We start from the raw sequence: 12,815 nt of genomic DNA on the forward strand, positions 1-12,815 counted from the left end.
ATATAAGTAAACTGATGTAGAAAATGAAACAATACATAGAGGCAAAAAATTCCTGACTTACAGTTTAAGTTCTTTCATGTGATTACAACCCTCCCCCTTTTAAATCTGACCCCTCTGAAAAAAAATAAAATAAGACTAAACACACCTTAACATCAGCACAAAAAGATCCTTTGTACAAACATAAAAGACACTGATGACATGTTACAAAAATAAAATATCAAATTTGTTCATATATAAGGAAGGCATCATTGATTTTCTTTTTACATGGAGGGGTATTGAAAAAAATAATAAACATCAAAGTAACCTGCCAACTTAAAAGGGGGTTATAAAATAAAAGTATAAATATATATAAAGAGGGGCTTAGAAAATTTCGTTTTCTAATTTTTATAGAATGTATTAAAATGTTTCAAGGAGTACAAGGGGGGTATTTTTTTCAAATTCTAGAAAGAGAGTCTTATTGGTTAATCCTTAGAAGTGGATCTGCACGAGGCAAGATAGAAGGAGATGCTTTTAAAGGTAGACAGAAATCTAAAAACACTAGTCTAGAAGCCTTGGTGTACCAGGTGATCATAAACCTAAACTATCACTGATTTTCTGGTACCCCAAGGATTCTCAGCAGTAAGACTAGTGTTTTTGGATTTCTGTCTTCCTTCAAGACCACTTCCTTGTGACCTTGCCTGATGCTAAGTAACTTTTAATGTGATATTTGCTCCTTTCTAACTAAAATTGCTAGATATCTGAAATGCTGGCAGGAATTTTCATGCAGAATCTTAAAGAAACAATGCTAAGTAATCTTTAAGGTGATATTTGCTCCTTTATAACTCGAAAATGTAAGAGATGTTTGAAATGTGATTGGCTGACAGAAATTTTCATGAAGACTAAAACAAAATATCAAAATTAAACCAAATAGTTAGTGATACCCTAGTTCCCGTCTAAAGAGGTCACAGAAAACACAATAATTTAGATGGAAAAAGTAAACAGGAAGTGTACAATGGCACCATGTGATTAAAAATTGTGAAAATGTCATCAAATTCCAGTCATCAATTATAAAAAGTAGTGGATTAGAAAACAATGGAAAGATTTCCTGCAGTACATTTAGGTTGAAATCTTGTCATTAGGGACAAGTTATTTTCAGGGGGAAGTGGGGTCTTGATACTTTGGGTAACAAAAAGACTGAAGTGGTCTAAAAAAATCAGGCACAAAAAGGCAGGCTTTTAATTATATATTCTGGTTTTTAAACTTTTTCCAATTATAAGATTGCAAGAGGGGATGAAAGTTTATTCAAGTTCAGAAGGAGGGTTTGTTTTTTTACATGGAGGACTGTTGAACAATTTTTTTTTCATTAAAAATACCTGCCAACAAAAAAAGGGTATAAACAGAAGTATGATATACAAAAGGGGGGCGTAGAATTTGTTTTCTTTTTTTTTTTAAAGAAGGTGTTAATTTTTTTTCAAAATTCAAGATAAGGGGAGTAATTTTATTTTCAAACTCTGGTAGGTGGATATTATTGGTTAAGGCTTAAAAGTGGGTCTGCTCGAGGCAAGATAGAAGGAGATGCTTTCAAAGGTAGACAGAAATCTAAAAACACTAGTCTAGAAGACTTGGTGTACCAGGTGATCATAAACCTAAACTATCACTGATTTTCTGGTACCCCAAGGATTCTCAGCAGTAAGACTAGTGTTTTTTTATTTCTGTCTTCCTTCAACACCACTTCCTTGTGACCCTGCCTGATGCTAAGCAACTTTTAATGTGATATTTGCTCCTTTATAACTAAAATGGCAAGATATCTGAAATGTGATTGAAAATGCTGGCAGGAATTTTCATGCAGAATCTTAAAGAAACAATGCTAAGTAATCTTTAAGGTGATATTTGCTCCTTTATAACTCGAAAATGTAAGAGATGTTTGAAATGTGATTGGCTGGCAGAAATTTTCATGAAGACTAAAACAAAATATCAAAATTAAACCAAATATAAACGTGCAAAAACTTTTGAGTTAGTGATACCCTAATTCCCCCCTAAAGAGGTCACAGAAAACACAAGAATTTAGATGGAAAAAGTAAACAGGAAGTGTACAATGGCACCATGTGATTAAAAATTGTGAAAATGTCATCAAATTCCAGTCATCAGTTATAAAAAGTAGTGGATTAGAAAACAATGGAAAGATTTCCTGCAGTACATTTAGGTTGAAATCTTGTCATTAGGGACAAGTTATTTTCAGGGGGAAGTGGGGTCTTGATACTTTGGGTAACAAAAAGACTGAAGTGGTCTAAAAAAATCAGGCACAAAAAGGCAGGCTTTTAATTATATATTCTGGTTTTTAAACTTTTTCCAATTATAAGATTGCAAGAGGGGATGAAAGTTTATTCAAGTTCAGAAGGAGGGTTGGTTTTTTTTTTCACATGAAGGACTGTTGAACAATTTTTTTCATTAAAAATACCTGCCAACAAAAACGGGTATAAATAAAAGTATGATATATAAAAGGGGGCGTAGAATTTGTTTTCTTTTTTTTTTAAAGAAGGTGTTAATTTTTTTTCAAAATTCAAGATAAGGGGAGTAATTTTATTTTCAAACTCTGGGAGTGGATATTATTGGTTAAGGCTTAAAAGTGGGTCTGCTCGAGGCAAGATAGAAGGAGATGCTTTCAAAGGTAAACAGAAATCTAAAAACACTAGTCTAGAAGCCTTGGTGTACCAGGTGATCATTCACCTAAACTATCACTGATTTTCTGGTACCCCAAGGATTCTCAGCAGTAAGACTAGTGTTTTTTGATTTCTGTCTTCCTTCAACACCACTTCCTTGTGACCCTGCCTGATGCTAAGCAACTTTTAATGTGATATTTGCTCCTTTATAACTAAAATGGCAAGATATCTGAAATGTGATTGAAAATGCTGGCAGGAATTTTCATGCAGAATCTTAAAGAAACAATGCTAAGTAATCTTTAAAGTGATATTTGCTCCTTTATAACTCGAAATGTAAGAGATGTTTGAAATGTGATTGGCTGGCAGAAATTTTCATGAAGACTAAAACAAAATATCAAAATTAAACCAGATATAAACGTGAAAAAACTTTTGAGTTAGTGATACCCTAATTCCCCCCTAAAGAGGTCACAGAAAACACAAGAATTTAGATGGAAAAAGTAAACAGGAAGTGTACAATGGCACCATGTGATTAAAAATTGTGAAAATGTCATCAAATTCCAGTCATCAATTATAAAAAGTAGTGGATTAGAAAACAATGGAAAGATTTCCTGCAGTACATTTAGGTTGAAATCTTGTCATTAGGGACAAGTTATTTTCAGGGGGAAGTGGGGTCTTGATACTTTGGGTAACAAAAAGACAGAAGTGGTCTAAATAAATCAGGCACAAAAAGGCAGGCTTTTAATTATATATTCTGGTTTTTAAACTTTTTCCAATTATAAGATTGCAAGAGGGGATGAAAGTTTATTCAAGTTCAGAAGGAGGGTTGGTTTTTTTTTTTTCACATGAAGGACTGTTGAACAATTTTTTTCATTAAAAATACCTGCCAACAAAAACGGGTATAAATAAAAGTATGATATATAAAAGGGGGCGTAGAATTTGTTTTCTTTTTTTTTTAAAGAAGGTGTTAATTTTTTTTCAAAATTCAAGATAAGGGGAGTAATTTTATTTTCAAACTCTGGGAGTGGATATTATTGGTTAAGGCTTAAAAGTGGGTCTGCTCGAGGCAAGATAGAAGGAGATGCTTTCAAAGGTAAACAGAAATCTAAAAACACTAGTCTAGAAGCCTTGGTGTACCAGGTGATCATTCACCTAAACTATCACTGATTTTCTGGTACCCCAAGGATTCTCAGCAGTAAGACTAGTGTTTTTTGATTTCCGTCTTCCTTCAACACCACTTCCTTGTGACCCTGCCTGATGCTAAGCAACTTTTAATGTGATATTTGCTCCTTTATAACTAAAATGGCAAGATATCTGAAATGTGATTGAAAATGCTGGCAGGAATTTTCATGCAGAATCTTAAAGAAACAATGCTAAGTAATCTTTAAAGTGATATTTGCTCCTTTATAACTCGAAATGTAAGAGATGTTTGAAATGTGATTGGCTGGCAGAAATTTTCATGAAGACTAAAACAAAATATCAAAATTAAACCAGATATAAACGTGAAAAAACTTTTGAGTTAGTGATACCCTAATTCCCCCCTAAAGAGGTCACAGAAAACACAAGAATTTAGATGGAAAAAGTAAACAGGAAGTGTACAATGGCACCATGTGATTAAAAATTGTGAAAATGTCATCAAATTCCAGTCATCAATTATAAAAAGTAGTGGATTAGAAAACAATGGAAAGATTTCCTGCAGTACATTTAGGTTGAAATCTTGTCATTAGGGACAAGTTATTTTCAGGGGGAAGTGGGGTCTTGATACTTTGGGTAACAAAAAGACAGAAGTGGTCTAAATAAATCAGGCACAAAAAGGCAGGCTTTTAATTATATATTCTGGTTTTTAAACTTTTTCCAATTATAAGATTGCAAGAGGGGATGAAAGTTTATTCAAGTTCAGAAGGAGGGTTGGTTTTTTTTTCACATGAAGGACTGTTGAACAATTTTTTTCATTAAAAATACCTGCCAACAAAAACGGGTATAAACAAAAGTATGATATATAAATGGGGGGGCGTAGAATTTGTTTTTTTTTTTCTTCTTTTTTTTTAAAGAAGGTGTTAATTTATTTTCAAAATTCAAGATAAGGGGAGTAATTTTATTTTCAAACTCTGGTAGGTGGATATTATTGGTTAAGGCTTAAAAGTGGGTCTGCTCGAGGCAAGATAGAAGGAGATGCTTTCAAAGGTAGACAGAAATCTAAAAACACTAGTCTAGAAGCCTTGGTGTACCAGGTGATCATACACCTAAACTATCACTGATTTTCTGGTACCCCAAGGATTCTCAGCAGTAAGACTAGTGTTTTTGGATTTCTGTCTTCCTTCAACACCACTTCCTTGTGACCCTGCCTGATGCTAAGCAACTTTCAATGTGATATTTGCTCCTTTATAACTAAAATGGCAAGATATCTGAAATGTGATTGAAAATGCTGGCAGGAATTTTCATGCAGAATCTTAAAGAAACAATGCTAAGTAATCACCTTTATAACTCGAAAATGTAAGAGATGTTTGAAATGTGATTGGCTGGCAGAAATTTTCATGAAGACTAAAACAATATATCAAAATTAAACCAAAAATAAACTTAAAAAAGATAAAAGAAAAATTTGGTTCTAAAATAGTGAAGTAAAACAGTGTTAAAGGATAGTAATGAATCTTCCACACCGGACCCACATCAGACCCTGTGACTACGTAACCGCTATTAGTAATCCCAGGGTAAAATATGAGTTGTGGCAGACCTCTAGGTGAACCTTACTACCTAACTCTGTATTACTTCACTAAATTTGAACCAAAAAGCCCCAATTCTTTCGAGGAAACCAGTTGTTGTCAAACATCAACACACATCAAAATTTACCTCCATTTTTTTTAATTATCTAATTATCTTTCCACACATAGTTTCTGACCCAAGGAGGTACTCAAAATCTGTATCCATATCAAATACCCTAAAAAAATACCAATTTGAAAAAACATTCTTTCCTAAAAATACTACAATATGGAGGTTCCCCCAAAAATACCTTTTTTCCCCCCATTCCTAAAAAAATATCTTTTCACAACCCCAGAAATAACAAAAATTGACCCAAAAATGTAGTCCTAACTGATGAACCCCTGACATCACAGGTGCCATTGTTAAAAAAACTATTGACATTGTGACCATCTAAATTAACTTTTTCCCAAATTATAAACATACATAAGGGGATGACCATTTGATTTAGAGGAACTAGGAAGCTTGGATGAATTTTGAAATATTTATTTTGAATCAATTTTTGAAAATATTATTTGATCGTGTCTGAATAATAAATATCTAATGGTTAAAAAGGTGAAATTTGATATTATTACCCAGAAGAAATCTTCCAAAACACACTTCTTTTCTCAACATCAAGGGGTTATCCCCCAAATTGTACAGTTATTTGATTCACTAATCAATGCTGGCAGCCTGCCTTTTGTTTGCTACGTACAAAAAACAATTGGTATTTAGGCAGGTTAAAAATGTTTTTCCCTCATATATCTAAAATCAGTGAATGTCTGAGTTTTAATGTTCATAAGATTAATAAGATGCTAGTTGTTTGTCAATTAAATTGTAACAGCTTTTAAAGTGACAGGAAAAAAATATTTAGAAAAAAAATCAGAGAAAAAAACTTACAAAAAAAGAAAGACAGTATGTATTTACCAACTATTTTTTATTTTAATTTCTATTCCTCTAATTTTTTTATTTTAGTTTTTGTTTCTTTTTTTTAATATTTTTTATTTATTTTTTTTAATATTTTTTCTGGCTTTTTAACATATTTTTTAAATTTTTATTATTTTTTTTTCTTTTTAAATTTTTTATTTATTTTTTTCTAATTTTCTATTTTATTAAAAAAAATACCTGTGTAACCTTTTGACACTGTCTTTTAAGGTTTGAATAGCTCAGTCAATTATAACAAGATATCACAGTGATCATTTCTAGTTAGACTGCTTGTTATGGTCTGTATCCAAGTCCATTGCCAGAAATGATCAAAATCTATAGCACAGAATTTTTTGTACACTAGACCTGTTGCCCTGAAGCGCATGAACTAGCATACCAGAAGTATATGTTCAACACACACTTACATACATTATTGTGTTAGGTATACTCCCATCTCTACAGGAAGATGATAATGGACACACCCCTAAATTGCTTACAATGTATTTCCCATATGCATTAAAGCCAGCCACCAACTTTAAAATAAATTCATTCATTGACAGCCAATATAATTGTGATAATACCTGCAATCTTACAAGTCCATCGAAGGCGTGACATACAGATAAACTGATACAGTCCATTCCAACAGTTCTTGAAGTGAACGCTTGTCATAAAATTGTGGTCTCTCAAGTTTTAAGCTTGGGTAAATATGGAACAGGGAAAGCATTAATACCTCAGATATTACAGATTTAAAGCACAATTAAAGAGAATAAAATACCTAATGTTCTTCACAATAACACTCCGAGATGTTTAGGTTTCCCACATGCATGATACCTAAACACAAGCTTAACGCTCACCAAACGCACAGTAGATGAACGACGAAAAATAATAATATTGACAAATAGTAAAGAAAGAACAAAAATAAAAAATAAAATTAATGGAATGATATAAATAATAACAAAAAAAAAAAAACAGTAGGAAATAATCAAAGAACAAAAATAAACGAACGCTTCTATCGTGCATTTAAATGAACGCTAAATAATGTGTAAAGGCACGATAAAATGGGAAATGTGAATATTTCAAGGAGTGAATTAGCCTGAGCCAATTAATATAAAAGATAAATTTTAAGCTGAATTTTTACAAATTTAAGAGCAAGCCTTGCTCTCTTATTAATACATACAAAAATGTTAACATACAATAAAAATACAAGAACATACAATACCAACCCCAGAAAAGATCAAATTATAAAGAAGGTCTAGAGCAAGCTGCTACAGTGAAACCTGCCCATCTGATTTTGGACTTTAAAAGTCATTCCATTGAGATTGGTGACAAAGATTCAAAATACATTTAAATTGATGATTTTACTTAGCCAACAAAGAATTCAGAAACAAATACTTTAATAAAAGAAATATTGCAGTAAAATCTAAATTTGAGAAAAAAAAATTATGTCTGTTGATGTAAAGGGATTTGATGAAGTGCTCAATTATAACAGGTTTTTGGATTGTTAAGTTTAGACAAGTTTCACCAAGTTTTCTGGGGCTGGCTGCAATGTAGCTGATTATGGTCAGTCCTATGATATGAGAAAATGGCTAAAAAACACAGCCATAAATCAAAGAACTTATCATACAGCATTCAAAAACAGACCCAATAAATCAAACATCCAAAAACAAATATACTACAAAAATGAAACACATAAGATGTATACAGAATATACATAAATGAAAATTATATTATTGAAAACCAAGTACATTGCACTTATTGAGGGTAACGGAATAGCCTGCAAAATGTCGGAAGAATCCTAAGTCAATGTCTTTCCATTTCAATATTGTTTCAAAGTTATACATCCAACAAAACTCTTGGTATTGTCAGAGGTGTTTTGTAAGTGGCTGAGAGTCATAAGTGTCGTATTAAGAATTATAATCGTCTACCATGAGGTGCCTCTGTTAAAAGAAGAATTTGCATCTTAATCAAATAGTTCATATTCATATCTCCAAACCAATAGACACAAAACACAATTGACATTGTATATAAATAGTTATAAAGTCATATTTTGTGTAAATTTCATATAAAATTAAAAACAAAACATGTCTAAAGGGAGATCAAAGTCATTGATATGCCAAGTTTTTGAAATTTGCAGCTTAAAACATGACACTAGAGTTTCTTTAAGGCCTGGCTTGATAAGCGACATTTTATATTTTGTAACAGTGGTCATGTATTTTTCACAAATAAAAATTTCTAATACTCATATCTAACAAACAATTGTATCAGCTTTCATTGAACTTTGTCCAGTACTTTCTGAGAAAGTCCAAGGGATGTAACTTCCACAAAAATCATTCAACTGTAACCAAAGTCAAACTTAATCTGTAACTTCTCATTACAAGGCCACATACCAAAAACAAATTTATTTGGTAAAAGCATTACAAAAACAAGTGCTGAAAACGTGGACAAAAATGCTCAAATTTAATACAATATGGTCTATTACTCCATATTTTTTTTCCATTAAGTAACAGACATTGCCATGTTATTTCTTTGATTACTCCTGCCTACAGATCAATTATATTAACTCTCACAGAATTAAATTAAAAAAACTCTAGAGATAGAATGTCTCACTTCGCTTAACGAGTCAAATTCTTAATTACAAGCAGCCCTATTATTTTTCTCAGATAAAAAATCCAAACATTCATACCTAAGAAACAATTATATCAAATTTGACTGAATTCCATCAAGAAGTTTCACAGGAATATTTTAAAAAGATTAAAAATATAAAGAAAGTATAAAATTGAGCAATAACTCCAAGATGGATAATCAAATTTGACCACAAACAGATTTTGTCATGGATATACTTTGGTGAAAAAAAAATAATTAAAATTATTTTCGAACTATAATGAACCTACCAAAATATTTTTGGACCTCCGCAATGAAATATTAGGATCTCTTTTCTTTTTCAGAACCTCCATAAATATTTCAGAAGCTCAACATTTTCTATCTAGACAACAATACTACATAACTTACATTGAGTGGTGTGACGACAATCTTGGTAAAGCTCTGAGGTACTCGTATCTATACTCATAAACATTCTGACCACAGGAATATCACAGCCTATTATACCATTCAAAGCTATCCAAACTGGCTACCTGTTCATTGTAAAAAAAGACTGTTTACAATTTTTTGTATGTCTAACAGCATTGTGAAGCAATCTTATTATAATTAGACCTACTACAGATAGTTGAATTAGACTATTTCCAATTTCAATACAAATATAGCTAAGCTAGTGAATAATTTAAAAAACTCTCCATGTAGAATTCTGTCCTATTTAAATAGCTGTAAATTATGACGACTTTAATCTTTTAAGTTAGCCTTTCATAAGTGAGTTTGGGGTTAAGGTCATAATTGACAGCTAATCAATGTTAAAAGACAGTGTCCATAAGACCACACAGGTGTTCTCTAATAGTTAAGTAAGACACTATAGTATAAGGTAGGATAAAATTCTACCTAAAGAGCTATTTAAATTATTTATCTACCTAAATATGTATTGAAATTGGAACTAGTCTACTTCAACTAGCTGTAATTGTTGCATGTAGTCATATATATTGCTTCCAAAATCATGGAAGACGAAATATGATTTGTGACAAATTGCTAGATTTGAATAAAAACTTTAATATTTTATGTTTATTGGTGTTGGTATTTAGCTGGATCATGTTATAAAATATCTCAATTTATCTAAATTTTAACAAATGGTAATTTTTTCAAGAAAATTAATGCTAGCTTGCACTGCATTATCAGGGGCAATATGTGTTTGGACCAAGACCTCAGGGGCAATACGTGTCTGGACCAAGACCTCAGGGGAATACGTGTCTGGACCAAGACCTCAAGCAATTCCTCATATTCCATGAAGTTCAATCTGAAATAGAATATTTACATTTTTTGTACTTCTTACAGTGTTAATGATGCCATGCTATATTTCCATTCTTTGGAAAGCCTTTACTTAAATATTTGAAATATCTAATTCATCAACATATTCAAGTATACTGAGTGGGTAATCAGCATTAAGAGTTTTATAAACAAAACATTCAACTTCTAAAATTATACAGATCTTCAACAAATTTTCATGAAAGATTAAATATATGATTTGCTGATTGTAAATGTTATCAGAACAGAAAGTAGACTGAATTGTTCTTAGATCCTACTTGCAGTGACAGAATGGAAAAATGGGTAGGTCTAATTTGAATTAGATTAATTGCCAAGCAGATAAAATGGGGAAAGGGTTTGGGTTTTTTGGACTTATTGCACCATCATTTTGACTTTCAAGTGTTTTTTTTATATTTTAGGGGGAATTTGATCTTTTTTATTGTTGGGCAAACAAGTTTACATATAATTCTCTATGTTATGTGATTGCGGTTTAAATGAATTTTTTTCTTGCAAAAAATAAGCAAAACATGATATAAATAATCCATGAAAAAGCTAATGCTATTACATTCTTAAATATCCTACATGCTTACCATAGATTTGACCCTTGACCCTTATTTAATACTTGACCTTTACCTTAGATTTGATCATTCCTGTGTTTATGTGTGGACATCTCTTTTGACCAGAACACATAGGTTATATAGCTCAGATTAGTTCTGGTATTTCCTGTCACAAAAAAAAACCAGCCATCTTTGTCAAATCCTACTCTTTTGACCAGGACACATAGGTTATATAGCTCAGGATAGTTCTGGTATTTCCTGTCACAAAACAACAGCCATCTTTGTCAAATCCTACAAGTCTGTCAATTCCTAAAATAGCAAGAAAGTAAAATATTGGAAACAAATAGAACAGAGCTTTGATATTTAAGTAAAACAATAAAAAAAACAACATAATTAAAACAAGAATGCTATACGTGGCCATATATCCCCCGCCGCTGTAGAAAAGTTGAATTACAAATATTTGACACTTGTATAAATAACAGATTCAAAACTTATGTGCTTTTATAAGTCCATGTGGCAATTCAAGGTTAATGTATCTTAATGAATCAAATTAAGTTTGGTTAAGAATTCTTCATACAACAACAAAAAATCTGCAAAAAAAGAACGTGAAAAATGAACAAAGTCGCATAACTCCCACAAAAATTGTCAAATCAGAATAGCGGTTAAGCATGGTGAACTACATATGGTGACAAACAATCCTACAAAATTTGGTCAAATTCCGTTTAGTGGTTTCTGTGGAGTTGCGTCCACAAGCTTCGGACGGACGCCAGCATTTCTATGTCCCCGCTCCGCGTTGCAGCGGGGGACAACAAGCATATATTCTAATCCATGTTTAATAGCGCTCAAGGATTGCCAATTTGCCAAATTGAATAGAAAACGACCAGTGGCCAATAAAACTTGTGAACTGGTCCCCAATGGTTTCTAGTATTGGGTGTGTACCAACTACTAAAGAATTTACTCAACTAATTTTTCAATAAAACGTTCTATTTCTTGCTTAATAATAAAGAAAAACAAATAAAATCCTGTAAAGAACGCATTTACATAAAACTGCGATCTCCAATATTGAAAAGTTCCAACTTAATTACATGAAACCTGAACAATTTGTCATAATGCAATCTTGTTTCCACGACTTTAAAAAAAATTTGCTCTGGGAAATAGAATTTTATTTTCTCATAGAAGGGAATTTAAGACTTTTGTTTTGGCCTAACTAAAGAATAGATCTTACCATCTTCCAAGACTGCCATTTCACCGAAGTTCAGCTATAGCATCAAAATATATCTTAAACGAGGCTGCACATCCACGGGGAATAAGTGTCTGGACCAAGACCTCAGAGGGAATACGTATCTGGACCAAGACCTCAGGGGAATACGTGTCTGGACCAATACCTCAAGCTATTACTAATATTCCAAAAAGTTCAATCTAAAATAGAATATTTACATTTTTTGTACTTCATACACCGTTACTGATGCCATGCTATATTTCCATTCTTTGGAAAGCCTTTACTTACATATTTGAAACAACTAATTCATCAACATATATAAGTATACTGTGCGGGTAATAGGCATTAATAGTTATATAAACAAAACATTCAACTAAAATTATACAGACCTTCAGAAAATTTGGGGGTCACTAGAGTATGTTGCTTTGCTCAATTAAATGCTAATTTGGTTGCATTTGAGTTTATTGAAGGCTTATTGTTTTTCATAAAATGCTCATGTGATTTAAACTGATATACAATATTTTAAAATGATAAAAAGTTTATCACAGATACCTCTTATGCTGTCCTCATGACTAACTTTCCAGTTCACAGGCCTTAAATACAAATTATAGTGACTAGGCCTGTAGTAGTAAATTTTACAGGCCAATGTCCATTTTGACAAAGCTTGGGCCTCAACCCAAGAAAACTGCAAGCTGCCTGTATCTCATGAATGCTGTTCTTCACAACTTGCTTGATGGAGACTTTGTTACTACATGTACATGTATTTATATTATGGACAATATAAAATGTTGATTCATTTGACAACATTAAAGTGGATATATTCCTAAGGTCTAGTTTACT

The 12,815-nt window shown here is 32.0% G+C and overlaps 1 long non-coding RNA gene across 1 annotated transcript; it reads right to left on the reverse strand.

Moving 5' to 3' along the window:
• Positions 1 to 2,492: 2,492 nt before the first annotated feature.
• LOC148603163 (uncharacterized) lies at positions 2,493 to 10,228 on the reverse strand. Its single transcript, XR_015916554.1, has 3 exons — positions 10,210 to 10,228; positions 9,303 to 9,424; positions 2,493 to 8,230 (listed from the first exon to the last, which is right to left on the reverse strand). It is a non-coding gene; the product is annotated as an uncharacterized LOC148603163 (long non-coding RNA).
• Between the last annotated feature and the right edge of the window lie 2,587 nt (positions 10,229 to 12,815).

Source organism: Perna viridis, chromosome 11, assembly GCF_037379345.1.
Source record: "Perna viridis isolate PV_CMFRI_1.1 ecotype Kerala chromosome 11, ASM3737934v1, whole genome shotgun sequence".
Taxonomy (NCBI): Eukaryota; Metazoa; Mollusca; class Bivalvia; order Mytilida; family Mytilidae; genus Perna; species Perna viridis.